We start from the raw sequence: 16499 nt of genomic DNA on the forward strand, positions 1-16499 counted from the left end.
CATGGTCAAATAGGAAACTGCAGGTGTCTGAGAAATATTTTGAAGGAAGAAAAATATTTTTGGCTCCATGCACTGATATGTTTTACTCATGAGAGTTAAAATTCTTAAAGTCTTTATTAAATGCCTGAGAGAGTAACCTTGAACATCCGGGTATCTGATGAATCTCCGACCCCACTTTCTTGTACTCACTTGGAGCCCAAAAAGAGGAATTTCTGACTAGTACCTTTATTTTTTGACTTCTGTTATCACTGTTTTTGTTTAAATGTTAGAACAATGTGTTTTTGTTTTAAGTTTTGGTGGCCCCAAAGCTATAGAAAGAGCTAAGAGCAAAGTCCATGAACAGCAGCTTATTGCCAAGTTAATATGCAGTGTTACTGTTCTTTGAGGTCATTGCATGGTGCACCTTGTGTAGTTTTGTCTTCAGTTATGAGTTATTTATGGCTAAAAAATCCTTGCACTCAGCAATTTTGGTTCCACAACAGGGAGTCCAATGGTAAAGAGCTGCATTCTTAAAAGCAAGCTGAAAGACACGTACTCACTTGGAGCCCTGGCTCACTGACTGCCCATCAGTCCATCCACTTTACAAACCCTGTCAGGCGACTTTCTGGGACTCTCCACCATTTGACCTCAGAACTGAAGAAGCTTCTCGGATGAGAAGTGAAACGTCTTCAAGTAACTTAAAGAAGTCCAGACGCTTTTCTTTGCTATATATATATAATTGTAGGTTGTGTATCCTTGAGGTGTTAATGGGGTTATTGAAAATGTGTATATGTGCGTATGTGTGTATATACGTATGTATGGATAGATAGAAACATATATGTGTATATATTGAAAAAAAAAATTTGCACATAACATATAATGTAATTGCAAGGAGGTATTTCTGTAATCTATTGATACTAGATAGTGGAAAAGGGGTGGGATTAAATAAGCTTATGCTTCTTCCTGCTCCTTTTTGAACATGGACGTTATTTGGAGTTGTGGTTGCTCGTTTTCCTTTTGTTTGCTTTGTTCATTTGTCTCTTTTAATTCTATTTTTTTTATACTTTTTCAACATGTTCAAAATAAAGATTCAATCAATCAATCAAAGCTCCTTTGACTACGATGACCTGGATGACTGAGAACCTTCACAGACATACTCGTACAGATGTTACATTTGTAGATCCTTGCACAATATACCTTGTGCATTAATCCAACATCTTAATTTTTTTTCATGAGTTATACCCACCCACTTTCATTTATGAAAGTTAATTTGAAAATGAAAAGTTTTCCTTTAAGATGCAGAAGTTTCACATCCCATGAATAAACCAGCTACTCTCGGAAATGTGTATAAAGCTTTTTCCTGAAGGCAGATATTACAAATGTTAGCCATTATTCTCAAAATCTAAAAGTGCACTTCAAATTCAAGATTATTATAATAACTTCCAAACATCAAATCTACTAGGGTAAACAAAAAAAAAAAAAGAAGACATTCACAAGTTTGGATGTCTTTGTTTTACATTGCAGAATTTACCACCTAGTCGGAATTCCTTATTGATGAACATCCATCTCATTTCTTTTTTTCATAACCAAGATGCAAAGAAATGTGGCATTGACAAAATACTCCTGCTGATGATGTTAAGGATGTTAGAGAACAGTGGTGTGAAATTATCATTTACTGAACAACATTTCTATGATACAGTGGCACAAGTAACTGGTGATAATTTAAGTTTTTCACTCAGTTCTTGACTATGTTGAATCATTCTCTGCAAACTATTACTGTAGAATGTGTTTTAAAAGCATCTGCTTCGAGGGCCACAGTTACACTAACTGATGTGCATTTTAACACAAGTAGTGTTCATGTAGAGTACATAGTCCACTGAAATTAGTTAAATATTTATCCCTAGCTGTGTACTTTTTTGTGAAATTGGCTTAAGGGTATCACTGTCTCAGTGTCAACCTTTTATTCTTTTAAGTTGTCTAGTAATGTGTTTTAAAGGTCTCTTAACACCAAGTTGGTGTATTTTTTCCCCCAAATCTTCTAGTATTAATATTTCACACGTATTATTGATGTACTAACGTTAACGCCCATTAAAGTTTTAACACAACTAAAAAACTTTCGCACAGACAATAAAGCAGGAGTAATAGCGGACGCAACTAAAACAGACATTGGAGACTTTAGGAATTGCCGTGACCCGGATTCGAACCGGGGTTGCTGCGGCCACAACGCAGAGTACTAACCACTATACGATCACGGCTTGCCACTGTCCGAGGTACTTTCGGGAACCTTATCATCCACTCACAATGCAATCAATACATGGGTTTCAACACATAAACTAATAAGAATCTTTCAATCTTTCATTAATGCTCACGGATGTTAACGTGCATCAATAATTAAAGTTACAAGAAAAAAATGATGCCGTTGTGTCTGCATCAGTCTGCTCGTCCTTTCCAATGAACGTAACATTTCCATAATAATAAAATCAACTGAACCAAAACTTGCTTTCATAAAACCTCTTTCTCTCGTTTAGCTCCTTATATAGCGCTAAACACTATCAACTATTTGAGTGTCCATATAGTGTTTCTACATCTACAAGAATAAGCGAGAAAATGTAAGTTAAAGTCTAAATCTCGCACTATTTTTTTAATCTAGAGAAAAGGCAAATCTAGATTTTTTTTGATACTGCGCAAGCCTTTATATAGTCTATATAGGCACTGCAGAGAGGTCATTCCTGTTTTACTTCTTTGAAGTCCTTTCCACTGCCTGGGGCGCATGCGTAGTTGGTGCATTTCGGTATAAAATCTCTTACATCAGATTCTAGTGAGATTCTTGCCCTCACTGCCTGCCTGCTGATGAAATTTACATCTCTCGAACCCAAGCAGAACCGAGCGGGTATAAAAAAAGAATTCACAATTAAGAAATACTACTGTCAGCAAAGATCGCCCTTTTGCACTGCTCACGGGTGCATTTCGAACATTTGGATGACATTTTTTATTGTGCTCTGCAGTAGTAGAAAGTACACAAACATCCCCTGCTTTCAGCAGTGCGCACTCTTTATCTTTTCTTGGGAAATGAGAGAAAAACTGCCGTGACCCGGATTCGAACCGGGGTTGCTGCGGCCACAACGCAGAGTACTAACCACTATACGATCACGGCTTATTTGGCTGTCACGGAGAAAAAACACGGCATGACATATTTGTCCTCCAAATAAGACTTTAAAAAACACAAATTAATTCTGCACCTGTATTACTTTTTGTGTGCAGTCTTTGACCTGATGCTTCATGTCCACCCTGTCAGAGGACGTGTCCAGTGGGGAAATGGCTTCAAATTGACACAATCTTCAGCATCTCTCAGTTGCTGGCATTGTTTTGTGTGAGCCTCTTGCTGTTAAGAGAAGATATGAATTTCCTTTTCCATAGAGAGTCTGCAGTGTCTGGGCTGTACTCATTCTCCCGCTTCCATTGTTACCATTCTACAAAAAAAGATCGGGTTTATCAAAGTTGCTTGAATTGCATATGAAATTACTTCTTGTCCTCCTCCTCATCCACTGCATCTTACCAGCACTCTTCCTCCTGTGCCACTCGGATTGTTTTCATCCGTTTGGAAATTGAACTTCAACTCAGCTGTGTTGCCTTTGCTCTCTGAGCAGGCTTCTTTTGGTTTCAAGACCTCAAAAGAACAACTGTGGGCAATTTCGCATCTTTGTGTAAAAGCAATAGAATTTATTTTACAGCTTGTGTTGGTGAAACTGACATCTATGCATGCGGAGCGTGGTAATATTTCTGACAATGAAGGGACTGATTTAAACAACAGAGCTAGGACACAAAGAATTTATTTAGCTTTAGTCAAATATCCCTGCCACTACTTTGCCTCATCTCGGCAAACAATGTAGGGACACGCACCATACATTTTTCCTCACAGTTGTTGCCCACCTGGATCCCAAGCATCCCTGACCCAACTGGCCCAATTAAAACAGATATAAAACTGAGCTAGGGCCTGTTTATTGTAAGACTGTCTTCTCATTATCATGCAGAACTAACTGATTAACTCCCTAAACGCTAGGAAATCTTTTCCTGGATTTCTGTTCATTAAAACAGAGTTCATGCACCATTTACTTTAATTACATTTTCCACATGTGAGAATTTCACAGAGGTTGTGTGCTAAACAGTCAGAGCGAGAATGGTACCCTTGTCAGTGCAGGCTCATGGAGGGTTGCCTGAGGGTGAAACAATTCGAAAGCTAGCACCAATTTATCTTACATAACCTCAGGCAGGCAAAATACAAAAGCGATAAGTGATTTTATTTTTTCCTTCATGCCTTCGGTGTACCTCTGAAATAGTCTTAGTGCTCTGATGTAGCCATTTGTTTTTTGCCTTTTCTTTGACCAATTCTACAAAGGCCGCTGTGACATCTACCCTGTTTGTCTCTAAATGAGTTCATGATCCCTACACTGTAATAATAAATGGGGTCAGGCTCCCTTATGATCAAGCTCTCCTGAATGTAACTTCATAAAATCGGGGTCTTATGAAGTCCTTGGCCCTCTTGGAAATTTCCTTCATCACATGCACTACAGTCTCAGTCCTTGGCCCTTTGCAGTTAGCCTGAAGTATCTGCTGTGTAAATAGAGGATTACAATTTGTCTGAGAGGCCCTCTAACCTCATCAGGATATTGTATGTGGAATATATGAATTCTGGAAGTGCTCTGTGGGCAAATTTCCCAGCTGAACATCACTTCATAAATCTTCAGCTGGATATAATTAGACTTCCTGTATCCAGTGTGACCCTCACCTCATCTGCGGTGCATCTCTCCTCAGCTGAACTCTCTGTACACCAATGACTGCGCCTCTTGCTTGCGGCCTGCCACTTGGGTTACATTTGAAGTTATAAAAGATGACGTGTTAGATCACAGACTCCGTTGCACAAGACTTTGGTTGAATTAGTAGCAGGTATTGTTACTAGTTCAACCCTTTACTAGAAGCTCTCCCCTTAATGATCTGTGCACTTGGTGAATTGCTAAGTTTGAGTTTAGTGGCCAGGAATTAGACCCCAAAGATCTGTTACTTTCATGTTGTTTGGACGGGCTGTTAGACCCAATAAAAACGTGTAATGCTTCTCCACAAGATTTGACATTCACTGTGACATGAACAGTCTAAAAAATCAATGCCCAAAATTTAGTCCTTCTGCAAATTAAGTATTTATTTAAGCATTTAATCTCAAAGCTTGTTGCAATGGATTGTCCCAGAATTGAACTGAGACTGAGGTCAAAACTCTACCTCAGTCTGATACAACAGTAAAATGTTGCATCAGTGCACCTTTATTAATAATCTAACTGATAATACTTTAATCTACTTTTCTTAACTCCCTATCTGCATCACGGCATTCCTGGAGCATATACCCATCATAAAGACAGGTTGCCACCTCATTGCGAGGCACTCAAAATAATATTTCACTTTTATTTAATTTTTCTCTTTAATACAAGTCTTCTACTTGACAGAGTATTATTGCAGTCTTAGAGAAAATATAAAATAAAGTATCTAAATGCTTACACCTGTGATGGAATCTAATATTTGGTGTTTCATCATTTAGTTTTATTTTGGGGACTCACTATTTTATTTTCTGACTGGTGCTCTGTAAAAAAACGTGCTTGAACAGAAGCGATCTGTTTTACAACAAGTTTCCCAGAGTAATGAAATACTTAGTGTGTGTTTCTGAGCCTCTGGGTGGAACAGTATGTCAGGCGCCATTTAAAATATATGACCGCGAGGGCAGAACTTTTCCCCTGATGCATTCCACACCCATTTACTTGTCAGATGTGATTAAAAGGCTTCAGCCTATCCCCTACCAGTGATCTACTTGTTCTCTTCCCTCAGGAAGTCTGAGTTACATTATCTAAATTGCTAAATTTCTTGTCCGCTGTAAGTCAGAGAGCAGGCAGTGGCAGGTTCTTCTTACTGTTCCTGCGCCTCACTTTGAGACTAACGGTCACACAGACTTTTTGCTCTCAGGGCCTCCAAACTGTGAAGTACTCCATCTGGAAGTTTTAAACCCACAGGCTTCAAGGCTTTTAAATCACTTTTCCTCTAAGTTTCGTTCATGAATATAAAGCCTTGTGTTAATTCCACACGTTGCCTCAGCACTTGTGTGTAATTCGTTTTCCTGAATACAGCGATTGTGCACTTTGTTCATTACTTTATATTGTTTATTCCATTATAGCAACAGGCAAAAGCGTTTAAAGTCAGACCATTTAAATAGTATCAAAACTCCACATTCTGAGTATCTGACAAATGGACAAATGGGTGGACAATTTATTTAAAAAATGCACTGTAACATTATTTTTAAGGTAAGAACCTAATTTTTGTATGATTTTCAGATTTACTTTGAACATTGTCATACATGTTTGTAACGACCTCAGTGGCAGTAGTTTCATATTCCACCACTCAGTGGCGCAACTGCATCACATACAAAAAAAAATAAATAAAAAAAAAAATAGAAGGATTCAGTTGTGTCATTAACCATTCTGAATCCCCCCTCTTTCTCGGTTTCTTTCCGTACGTATGTCTGTCTCTCTGTCCTTCCTCGATACTCTGCTATGATCCATAATCACCACTCCATGTGTCTCCATCAGCATCCATCATTCTTTATGGAGTTTCGCAGTCGGGGCTCAGAGCAGTAGAAATCTAAAGAGAGAAAAAGACAGCCTTCCAGTCAGGGGCAGAGAGAAGGTTACTCAGCAGTCTATTTCCAAGTGACCTCCCAGATAGAAAGAATGTGTCCCTGTCCACACGTTTTCAATTGCCAGGCATGGGGGATATTAACGAGATCCCTTTTGCTCTCCAGTCAGGAGAGCTTCTCTCCCACCCCCACCCCTGCCCAGACCGACTCCCTGGTATTTGAGTAAACTGACTTTTAACAAATGCAAAACTCCAGAAAGAGAGCAAATTTCCTTTCTTTTCTTGAGCCAAGCATTTGCAAAACATTTGGTCATTTCAACACAAAAGAGGGACTTCGCGTTGTCTCCAAATACATGAAGAGGCAGGTGTGTACCGACTCTGAGAACAGCAATCTAGGTGCTTCAGAGACAAGTGGGATTCAGCATCGCTCTGCTTTAAGCATACCTGTATGTGTCACGGCGCAACAAAGACTTTATATGCAGCGCAACACTGCACAAGCAAAAGAAGGTATGCATTGATAATATCACTGCTGTCTAACATGATGACAGAGATAGCCTTGTTGTATTGTGCAAAGCATGTTAGGAAGTGTAGCTGCATTTGAATGCATGTCCTGTTCTAAAGGATTCAGAGTACCGCTAAGAGGAAAGCTCAGAAACTGATGCATTTTTATTTAATCTGTGATCTAAGAAATTGAATGTATTGGATTTCTGGACTCTTCTCTCTTATTGTGATGATTTTATGCCATTCTGACATAGGTGTCCATGACTTATGGTGTATATTTGTTTGCTATGGCTTCATTCAGACATGATAGGACTCTCAAGTATGTGCCGTGTCATAGCTGCAGAATCTTCTCATACAGCCTGCATTATTGACACATAATAACAACAACCTCTGTTCGTGTTGAAACCTCAAATAATAGCCTCAAAGAAATCCCCAATAAACAGCTTTGAAAGGAGAAGTTAATTATAGAGTATTTCTTGAAAAATGCACTCTTCTCAACATGTCCACATTGTTGAAAGTTGAACTTTGAGAAGATTGATGTATTCTTGCTGCTTATTAGCCCAGAACTGCATCATCCTGTGCACGATTTGGGGAGGTGAACAGAGCACTTCCTACAAGACACAGTGGGTCCTGCCGAGTGCGCAGGTGCATTAACGTATCTCCCTGTGACACGTACATTGTAAGAGATAAGGTTGAAAATCATTGGAGTGCTCCTTTAGGCAAGACAGCGAGCATCAGTCAAGCTGTTCAGTGCCAAACACTGGTGGCTGTGGTTGTAGGCCGTTGAGCTGCAGCTCTCGGCTGTGAGCGAGCGTGGCCATGTGAGGTTTTTTTTTTGATGCAGTGGTGTTGCTGAAAATGAGCGAGTATGCTCACTCAACCTTTTCTGGGTCAATAACACTAAAAAAGCCACCAGTCTCCCTTCTCTCGTCTCAATCAAAGCTATTGCGTTAGTAATTTAGAGCGGGCGTAAAAGGAAAATAACTTGCCTCATTTAAATGCTAATTTGTCTTCAGCTGAAGATTCTGCACAACGGCTACAGGTTGGCAGAATATGGGAAATATTGTGCGAGTGCTCATAGATCAGACACAAAGACAGTTTTCCAACCGCGTTCCCCCCATTAAAATCTTTTATTTCTTCATGCATCTTTTGTGGCTCAGCAGCGCTGCATAAATACACATGAACCAGTGATCCGCACTGCTGCAGTGACTGAAAATCATTAACGATGCTTCTGTTCTCAATCACATTCTCTCTGCCAGTGGTGACAGTCTTCTTGAAATAGTGACCCACCCCTCCCCCTCGCTACTGCTGGTGGGCAGCACTGTAACAAATCATACATGCTTTAACATAAACTCTGGGAAGCGGAAAACTTTGAGTATACTTCAGATTGTGTCTGGCCATGTGAGGGGTTTGACAGCCTGTGTTTGGTGCTCACATCCTATAAACCAGATGTGTCAAACATAAGGCCCCAGGGCCCAGAATCGTCCTGGTGAAAACTCCAATCTGTCTCACTGGATGGCTTTGGAAAATGTGAAGGAGGATATAAATTTTGGACTTTTAACTATATTTTCTTGAGATTTATAGCTTTTCCTGCTAATAAAGATCCCCCTCATGGTCATTCACAATGCACCAAAGAATTAAATGATAGATTTCTGTAATTTTACATATTTTCTTCTTACAATTTAAGCCTAAGGACTCATGTTGACAAATTTCATTCATTTACTACAGCTGTATTTCTTTATTGTGCAGAAAAACCTAGACAAACTGTTGAAATTGTGCTTTGTTGGCTTATATTAAGATATCTCATATAGTAAAAATGTAGTTAAACTTCAGTTTTACTGGTCTGTACATATAAGATCAAGATGGGCTGTATGTGACCTGCGATGTAAAATGAGTTGACATCACTGCTATATACATTTGACCCTCTATGACCCCCCAACATCCAACATGAAATTGAAGTTGTGTGCCTCCTGTGTATAATACTTTCAGGGTTTCTGCCAGGCCGAAATTTACCTCCATGGCCATAAACATAAAAAAATAATAATATTTTTTTGCTTAGAAAAGCATCTATGAAAAAAGAAAAACATAAACACAGGGAAATCCTATGACTTAACACTATTTGTCCTCACTTATTCAGCTGTTATCCATCCTCAGATGTTTACCAATTACAGTAGGCTTAATTGTTCACTGCTCCACCTCTCTCTACACACCAGCAGTTGTGTGTGTATTGCGCCCACACAATGTGCTTACACACGGCCCACATACCGCAATGAATGACGGCCCTTTGGTGGGCCAGACCTGGTTTGCCAGTGGTGGCCCACACATGGGCCAGCACAAGGCCAGTTTCAGACACCCTGGTCGTCCTGTGCTGGCCCATGTGTGGATTACCTCTGGCAAACCTGATCTGGGCCACCAAAGGGCTGTTATTCATTGCGGTATGTGGGCCATCTGTAGGTGGTGTGCCAGTTCTGGGCCAGTTGTAGACACTCTGCTGGCCCAGAACAGTTTCAGCTCTGGCCCCAGATGTCAGCATAATGTGTACCTTAATCAAGCCATGCAATAACAACATGTGCCGGAACATGCAAAACAGTGCAAAAGTAACATGCCCGAAACTCTGTTCAGACAGTGAATGGACTGATTTTTATATAGCGCTTTTCTACTCTCCCAGATTACTCAAAGTGCCGACTTGATACCAGATCCTGGCCAGACCTGCTTGCTATGTGGGCACTAACACACACAAAGACACAGTTACTTTACCAACTGACCCCTGAGCTCCTAAGTGTCCCTCAAACCTCATTCAGGGATCCACTCCTCTACTTCAATGTCACTCCCTGAAAGCTCACTGTCCTCACTTTCTGAGGACAGAAAGTGCACATTCCCTTGGTTTCCTTGCATAAAAGGTTTTTACATCCATGTCCTGTAATTATGAGTAGATTGTAAAGTAAAAAACATTGACTATGATCATATAAATGCACACAAACACATCTCTACACACATATGCAAATGCATTATATATTGCCTGAAAAAAATTGGGCTAACTGCGCAGTGTTGCCTTGAGGCAACGAATGAAGATTAACAGTTTTACTGTATAAATAAATTAAAAAAAGTAGAACAAACAATCAAATATGCTTCTTAACATATTCATGCACATAAAAGTATTTTTTTAATATACAGTTATTTCACTATAAACATGTAAAATAGTGATCTTTATCTTGCCTCCTAATGGAGATGTCTCTCATGTAGTGCAGCTTGCAGAAACGGGTCCTGCCCCCCCCCCCCAAATGAAAGTCACACCACCTTCAACTCATCATTTTATTGGAAAGAGATGTGCCTGGTAGCATTACTTGAAAAAAAAAAAAGTTTCTTTTTTTAAAGGGCCAGTGTAAGGCATGAAAATGTGATTTGTTGCCTCAGGACATCACTGCTATATACATTTGACCCTCTATGACCCCCCAACATCCAACATGAAATTGAAGTTTGTGCCTCCTCTGTATGATACTTTCAGGGTTTCTGCCAGGCCTAAATTTACCTCCATGGCCATAAACATAAAAAATATATATTATTTTTTTGCTTAGAAAAAAGAAAAACATAAACACAGGGAAATCCTATGACTTTGTCCTCACTTATTCAGCTGTTATCCATCCTCAGATGTTTACCAATTACAGTAGGCTTAATCGTTCACTGCTCCACCTCTCTCTACACACCAGCAGCTGCGTCTGTAAAGTATAAATCAGCTCCGTTCTTCTAAGTTTGCCACTCTGTACATGGTATTGCTGGTGGATGGTGATACATTAACACCCTCAGCAGCACTTTTTGGCAAAAGCCCAGTCCCTATAAAAATGGAGTGAATACCTCTATTCTTTGCACAAAAGTCATTTTTAGCTGGTGCCAGTCTCCCTTGTCACAAATTTGATTTGTAAGCTCATCTTCATGTACAAATGGAAGATTTCTGGATTGCCTTTTTTGCTCTTTGCAGACCTGAACTTTGAGAATACCCGGGGGTGTTTTGTGGTCAGGTCTTAAGGCATCTGGGATGAGAGTCAGCACCTTTAAGCTTGAGGAACCTCTCCTAGTGCGTCTGAAATGGTAGATTGCTCCCTGCAGTTTAAGAGTGAGCTACTGCCCCAGGTAAACAAGTTTTAGTATCTTGGGGTCTTGTTCATAGGTGACGGTAAAACGAAGCACGAGATGGACAGGCAGATTGGCACCGTGTAAGCAGTGATGCGGACGTTGTACCAAACCGTGACGGCGAAGCAGGAGCTGAGCTGGAAGGGAAAGCTTTCAATTTACCACTCGATCTCCGTTCCAGCCCTCAGCTATGCCCGTGTACTTTGGGCAGTGACTGAAAAAATAAGACTGTCAGTTGAGGTGGCTCAGTCATCTGATCGGGATGTCTCCTGGGCACTGTGCATTTGAGGTGTTTTTTTTTGGCCCATGCAACCGGCAGGAGACCTCAAGCTTGACCCGGAACACGCGGGAGAGATTATGTATCTCATCTGGCCTTTGATTGCTTCCCGATCCCCCAGGAAGAGCAAGAAAACCTTGCTGTGGACAGAGATATCAGAGCTACCTCACCACTGCAACTTGACCTCAAAAAGTGATAGAAATGGATACTTTAGAACCCCCCCCCCACACACACACACACAAACAACAAAGACAGATAATTCCGCTCTTTAAATACTACCTTCTTTTTTGTTTGATTTTCTCCTGATTTCAGTCATTTCTTTTTATCCCATCCTTCTCTTTCTGGACCAGTTTCCTCAGTTTCCATTGCTTCTCTCTTTTGCTACTGTATTGTGTCCCAGTAACCAAGCAACACACAGATGCTCTTCGAAAATTTCTCTTTTGTTCTCTAACCCTGCCACTCACCCACAGTCCCCCATACTTTTTCTCTTTAATTTCTGCCATCTCTGCCTCTTTGCCCCGCTCCCTCGCCGTCTATCTGAATCTTTAACCTCTTTCAATCTGTCTCTCTGTATCACCCTTTATCTCTGTCACTCCCAGTCTCTCCCGCTCCATTCTTCTCATTCTTTTTGTCGGTCTGCAGCCACCTCTTTGTGATTGAGTGACTTGAAAAGTTAGTTGGATGCCCTTCTACTGTCCTCCAAGGTTAATCACACACACACACACACACACACACACACACACACACACACACACACACACACACACACACACACACACACACACACGCACTGACCTCTATATGATTTCTTTGGCTCTTTGAGGCAATGAAATGATGTATACATGCTTGCCATGCTCGGCTTAATATATGGTGAACATCTACTTTCACACAATTGCCTTTTGTGTGCGGGAGTGCTGGTCTGTGTTTGCATGTTTGCATGAGTTTGTGGTGTGTGTGTGTGTGTGTGTGTGTGTATGTACACAAGGGTGTGTGTGTGTGTGTGCCTGCTCAATTAGATTGTAGACCGTATGAATTTCCATTACGCAGAGTTGACAAGGAAATGGCCTAGTTTTTAATTGGTGGGGATTCGCATGCGACACAAGGTCATTGGCTGATAATATGTCAATTAACTGTCACACAGCTGAGAGAACAAGCGAGCGAGCGAGAGAGAGAGAGGGTGAAAGAGAGAGAGAGAGAGAGAGAGAGAGAGAGAGAGAGAGAGAGAGAGAGAGGACCAGTGAAGAGATGGACATAGCCTCATTTGACTTGTCAGCTTTCTATCCCAGTAGTGATCCAAGCAGATAAACTACACACACACACACACACACACACACACACACACACACACACACACACACACACACACGGAGCAAAGTCACCTTCAGGCGCAACAGCAGGAGCTCTTCAGAGCCTCAGTCAACTGTCTTTCTAACACTCTTCTTCTATTTTGTCAACAAGTTGTCCCAGGTTAAGAAGAGTGTTTTATATTCTCTGGAAGTGCAGAGAGAGATATGGCTGTTAAGTTTTATAAATATATTTTAAACTAATCAATTCACTTGACATGAGATTAATATATGCAAGCCTTGATCCAGTACTTTTGGTTTCTGTCTTAAACATGTATATGCAGTCAAAACCTAGTGGTGATGACTGAAACTGTTTTCATGGGACCATTTACATGTCATGACTCAGTAGCTTGTAGAATCACCTTTAGCAGCAGTAACTTGAAGTAATCATTATCAAGCATTGTTGCTTCACTGTTGCATCACAATTTTGGTTCACCCTTCTTTGCAATTAAGGCTAGTGCAGCACCTTGATTCTTTTCTTTTTCAGCCATTCTGCAGTAGATCTGTTGCTGTGTTTGGGATCATTGTCCTGTTGCATGACCTAAATTGTGCCAAGCTTTATCTGTCAGACAGATGGCCTTACATTTGACTCTAGAGGAGTAAATGGTCAATTCAATGATTGCAAGGTGCTCAGGTCCCGTGACTGCAAAACAAGCCCAAACCATCACCTCCTACCTCCACCACTGTGGTTGGCAGTTGGTGTGAGGGGTTTGTGTGCATATGCTGTGTGGTTTTCCCCAAATGTAATTGTGTAATAAGGATGTACTTTTTACATGACTGTATACACAAGAATGTAGACCAAGTAAGATAAGAGAGAGATAAGATAAACCTTTATTAGTCCCATACGTGGGAAATTTGTTTGGCCACGGCAGAAAGTGGACAGTACAAAGTTAAAAGCAGCAAAAATTAAGAAAAAACAATAGAATAGAATAAGATAAAACAGAATAACATACTTTACACAATAGAATAAAATACTATGTTACATCAGAATTGCACTTGGTAATATTGCACATCACGGAGACTAGGCGAAGGCTACCATGGTGTATTAGTTGTGCGCGTGTGTGTCTTTTCGCACGTGTGTGGTCATCTGCAAAGTCTTTGTTGCGGAGTCTGACAGCAGTTGGAAGGAAAGACCTCCGAAATCTCTCTGTCCCACGACGTGGGCGCCACAGCATGCCACTGAAGGAGCTGCTCAGTCTCCTGCATGGGGTGGGAAATGTTGTCCAACAGGGATGACAGCTTAGCCACCATTCTCCTGTCACTCACCACCTCCACTGGGTCCACAGGGCATCCTAGAACAGCACTGGCCCTCCGGATCAGCCTGTTCAGTCTCTTCCTTTCCCCAGGAGAGATGCTGCTGTCCCAGCAGACCACACCGTAAAACAGCAGTCCCCAACCTTTTTTGCACCACGGAGCGGTTTATGCCCGACAATATTTTCACGGACCGGCCTTTAAGGTGTCGCGGATAAATACAACAAAATAAAACTAGTACCGGTACCGAAAAAAAGATTTATTCATAACACATGTGAAAAGACCCAGGAAAACCGAGTTAACGATCAAAACTATAACAAAATAACGCTGAAAACCGATAAAAACCCTGAAAACCATACATTTCACACCTGAGCCTCTACTCTCGCGGCCCGGTACCAAACGACTCACGGACCGGTACCGGTCCGAGGCCCGAGGGTTGGGGACCGCTGCCGTAAAAGATGGCTGAGGCCACCACAGAGTCATAGAAGGTTTTCAGGAGTGGGCCCTTCAGTCCCAAAGACCTGAGCCTCTGCAGCAGGTACAGCCTGCTCTGCCCTCTTCTGTAGAGAGCATTTGAATTGTGAGTCCAGTGCAGTTTATTGTTCAGATGAACACCAAGGTACCTGTAGCTATCTACCTAAATGTCCATGCCTTGGATGTTTAGTGGTTGCAGTGGAGGATGTCTGTGCCTGCGGAAGTCTACCACTAGCTCCTTGGTTTTACTAGTGTTGATCTGGAGGTAGTTCTGCTGGCACTAGTCCACAAAGTCTCGGGTTAGTTCTCTGTACTCCTTGTCGTTCCCATCAGTGATTTGGCCGACTACTGCAGTGTCATCAGAGAAACTATGATTGTATTTGGTATCTCTATTATTACAGAAAACAGTAAATTGCATGCTCATTTTTCTATTGTGCATCTTCAGATGAAATTTGAACATCCATCATTGTTACTGCAATATGTTTCCTAAACCATGTTGATTATGTTTAAGCTTTTGAATATTTAAATCTCATTATTAGACATACCTAATATGTAGATTTAAGTAGTGTTGTCTACATAAACGCAGAAATATCATGGCTGTTTATGCTAAAAACATGGTTACAAAAAAGTATTATTTTAACTGCAAGTTAAAAATCAAGCACAGCAGCCCCACTCACCTTCTCATCAAACCCTCTGTTTGTGAGAGTCACCCAATCAGAAAAGAGAGCATGCTTTCAGTGGAAGAGAAACAATTTTTTTTTTGTTGCTTTGTGCAGTGGATGTAGAGAGGGGTATAAAGAAATTAGGAATTATTTTGAAATGTGACTCATGCAAAGCTAACCTTGTGGAGTCCAAGAATACATAAGTATGGTTTTGGAAGTGAGCATAATATGTTTCCTTTAAGATGTGCGAGTTCTTTCTAGTTCTTAATGGAGCTGATACGATGAGCACCTTGGCTCATCTCTATAATAAGCATAAAAGGTCTCCTTTAATGTAGAGCGAGGGCATGAAACAGTATATGGCAGCGAAGCATCAATGGTGCACCTGTCAGAAATAAAAGAAAAAGAAACACAGGCAGGTTCCACAGAAAAGCTTTCCATCACACACGTCATCCTTTCTGTTCACTTTTACATCAAAAAGCAGCTGTTTTAAAATATACATGTGTATGGCACGGTGCAAAAGTGCACTGGCAACAAACAGGTGGATATAAACTAACAGATTCCTTCTTTTTCTTTCTGTTGAGCTCTCTGTCTCTTTTTTGGTTTTTCAGTGATGCTGCTCTAAGTGATTCAGAGGCTCAGCTCAACTAACCAATCACTCAGATGTGACACCACAGAACGCTGGCCTGCTGTTTGATTATTTTTCTTGTCCTCTTTTCCACCTTCATTTCCACCTCTTTCATCCTCTAGCTCCTTCTTTCGTATTTTTACTCTTATTCTCATCACCTTGTTTGTCTTCGTCTCACCTCACCCTACTTCTCCGTCTACTGTTAATCTCAACAAGTGTGGCACTTTAGAGGCGATGGCACTGGTCGCCATGGCAATACCACCAAGGGTGGATGACGGAGAGGAGGCACGATGGCGAGCTGAAGGGACAGATGCACTGAGAGAGAGACAGAAGAGAAGAGATGGAGCGACATCTGATGTTCTCTCGCTGGGGCAGCCATGAGTGTCGTTACAGTCTGTAAAAACACACACACACACACACACACACACACACACACACACACACACACTTGGGACATGAACACAGGGGAAATCTGTACCCTCTCAGACAGAGAAAATTAACACAACAGGAAATTGGTTTCTGCTTTCCGTGCAAATGTGACAGTGTGTCATCCCATGACAAATGTTATATAAATGATATGTGCAATATAG

General features: G+C 41.1%; 2 non-coding genes across 2 annotated transcripts; both read right to left on the reverse strand.

Moving 5' to 3' along the window:
- Window positions 1-2162: 2162 nt before the first annotated feature.
- Window positions 2163-2234, reverse strand: trnah-gug (transfer RNA histidin (anticodon GUG)). The gene has a single exon. It is a non-coding gene; the product is annotated as a tRNA-His (tRNA).
- An 827-nt stretch (window positions 2235-3061) lies between these two features.
- trnah-gug (transfer RNA histidin (anticodon GUG)) lies at window positions 3062-3133 on the reverse strand. The gene has a single exon. It is a non-coding gene; the product is annotated as a tRNA-His (tRNA).
- Window positions 3134-16499: the final 13366 nt, after the last annotated feature.

Source organism: Maylandia zebra, linkage group LG22, assembly GCF_041146795.1.
Source record: "Maylandia zebra isolate NMK-2024a linkage group LG22, Mzebra_GT3a, whole genome shotgun sequence".
NCBI classification, from domain to species: Eukaryota; Metazoa; Chordata; class Actinopteri; order Cichliformes; family Cichlidae; genus Maylandia; species Maylandia zebra.